General features: G+C 47.6%; 1 non-coding gene across 1 annotated transcript; it reads left to right on the top strand.

Moving 5' to 3' along the window:
• The first annotated feature begins 180 nt into the window (after positions 1-180).
• LOC125240386 lies at positions 181-2,087 on the top strand. The gene has a single exon (XR_007178612.1). It is a non-coding gene; the product is annotated as a small subunit ribosomal RNA (ribosomal RNA).
• The last annotated feature ends 413 nt before the right edge of the window (positions 2,088-2,500 follow it).

Raw genomic sequence — 2,500 nt, 5'->3', positions numbered from 1 at the left:
TACGCCATGCCAATTTCGGTATATCCGAATGGTGTGTGTTCGTATAGGACTCGTGTCTTGCGCGCGTGCGGTGTCATCCTTCTGACGAACGACGATTTCGTTAGAGGGAGGGCGGCGCACGCGTGTCGGCGCTAGTGTATTTCTGTCGTTGTGTCTGACACGCGACGAAAACACGGCAGCTCCCTGGTTGATCCTGCCAGTAGTTATATGCTTGTCTCAAAGATTAAGCCATGCATGTCTCAGTGCAAGCCGTATTAAGGCGATACCGCGAATGGCTCAATATATCAGTTTTGGTTCCTTAGATCTTACTCGGTTACTTGGATAACTGTGGTAATTCTAGAGCTAATACATGCAATCAGAACTCTGACCAGTGATGGGATGAGTGCTTTTATTAGATCAAAACCAATCGGCGGAGGGCCTTGCGTCCGAAGTCGTAACATTTTGATGAATCTGGATAACTTTTGCAGATCGCACGGTCCCGTACCGGCGACGCATCTTTCAAATGTCTGCCTTATCAACTTTCGATGGTAGTTTCTGCGACTACCATGGTTGTCACGGGTAACGGGGAATCAGGGTTCGATTCCGGAGAGGGAGCCTGAGAAACGGCTACCACATCCAAGGAAGGCAGCAGGCGCGCAAATTACCCACTCCCGGCACGGGGAGGTAGTGACGAAAAATAACGATACGGGACTCTTACGAGGCCTCGTAATCGGAATGAGTACACTTTAAATATTTTAACGAGGAACAATTGGAGGGCAAGTCTGGTGCCAGCAGCCGCGGTAACTCCAGCTCCAATAGCGTATACTAAAATTGTTGCGGTTAAAAAGCTCGTAGTTGCATTTGTGCTCCGCGCTGTCGGTGCGATTCTTTAGAATCGATACTGACACGTTTGCGGAGCATATCGTCGGTGAATCGTATGTAAAAGTACGGTTCAATATAAAAATCCTATCGCGATGCTCTTCAGTGAGTGTCGAGGTGGGCCGACAATTTTACTTTGAACAAATTAGAGTGCTCAAAGCGGGCTCAAAATGCTGCTTGAATATTTCGTGCATGGAATAATAGAATATGATCTCGGTTCTATTTTGTTGGTTTTCAGAACTCCGAGGTAATGATTAATAGGGATAACTGGGGGCATTCGTATTGCGACGTTAGAGGTGAAATTCTTGGATCGTCGCAAGACGAACATCAGCGAAAGCATTTGCCAAAGGTGTTTTCATCAATCAAGAACGAAAGTTAGAGGTTCGAAGGCGATTAGATACCGCCCTAGTTCTAACCGTAAATATGTCATCTAGCGATCCGCCGACGTTACTACAATGGCTCGGCGGGCAGCTTCCGGGAAACCAAAGATTTTGGACTCCGGGGGAGTATGGTTGCAAAGCTGAAACTTAAAGGAATTGACGGAAGGGCACCACCAGGAGTGGAGCCTGCGGCTTAATTTGACTCAACACGGGAAATCTCACCAGGCCCGGACACCGGAAGGATTGACAGATTAACAGCTCTTTCTTGATTCGGTGGGTGGTGGTGCATGGCCGTTCTTAGTTGGTGGAGCGATTTGTCTGGTTAATTCCGGTAACGAACGAGACTCTAGCCTGCTAAATAGGCGTCGTCATTTAGGTGCGCGCGGCCGTTCGCGGTCGCGCAACTCACTGGCGACGTATTAAAATTCTTCTTAGAGGGACCGGCGGTTTCGAGCCGCACGAGATTGAGCAATAACAGGTCTGTGATGCCCTTAGATGTCCTGGGCCGCACGCGCGCTACACTGAAGGAATCAGCATGTTCTCCTTGGCCTAGAGGCCCGGGCAACCCGTTGAAACTCCTTCGTGCTGGGGATTGGGGTTTGCAATTATCCCCCATAAACGAGGAATTCCTAGTAAGCGCGAGTCATAAGCTCGCGTTGATTAAGTCCCTGCCCTTTGTACACACCGCCCGTCGCTACTACCGATTGAATGATTTAGTGAGGTCTTCGGACCGACACGCGGTGGCTTCACGGCCGTCGGCGTTGCTGGGAAGTTGACCAAACTTGATCATTTAGAGGAAGTAAAAGTCGTAACAAGGTTTCCGTAGGGGAACCTGCGGAAGGATCATTAACGTGTTAATACACAATGACAAATTGACGTTTGCCTGTAGTGTATTATACAAAAAATAATCCGTTACCAAACAGACACACGCACAACACAACACACATATGTGTGACGACAGTTTTGATGTCGCACGGGAGTGATCGATGATCACGCGTCGCGTTTGTTAAGCAGTTTTGGGAATTTGATGTCTACTATGGAGAGACTGGCTTCGACCGGCATAAATCCGCGCCGTTACAGCGTTACAGTGTTATCCATGGACGTCTGTCTTGTAAAACTCGCGCGATCGTCAACCGTGTCAGTACGTCATCTGTGTGATACATATATGTGTGTGTGTGTGTGAAAATTTATGTATGCGGTAATTTTTTTTTTTTTTATTTCATTTTTCGCAATGAATACATTTTTCTTAATAATATGATGTG

Source organism: Leguminivora glycinivorella, chromosome 27, assembly GCF_023078275.1.
Source record: "Leguminivora glycinivorella isolate SPB_JAAS2020 chromosome 27, LegGlyc_1.1, whole genome shotgun sequence".
NCBI classification, from domain to species: domain Eukaryota; kingdom Metazoa; phylum Arthropoda; class Insecta; order Lepidoptera; family Tortricidae; genus Leguminivora; species Leguminivora glycinivorella.
This window is presented reverse-complemented; position numbering and strand designations above follow the sequence as displayed.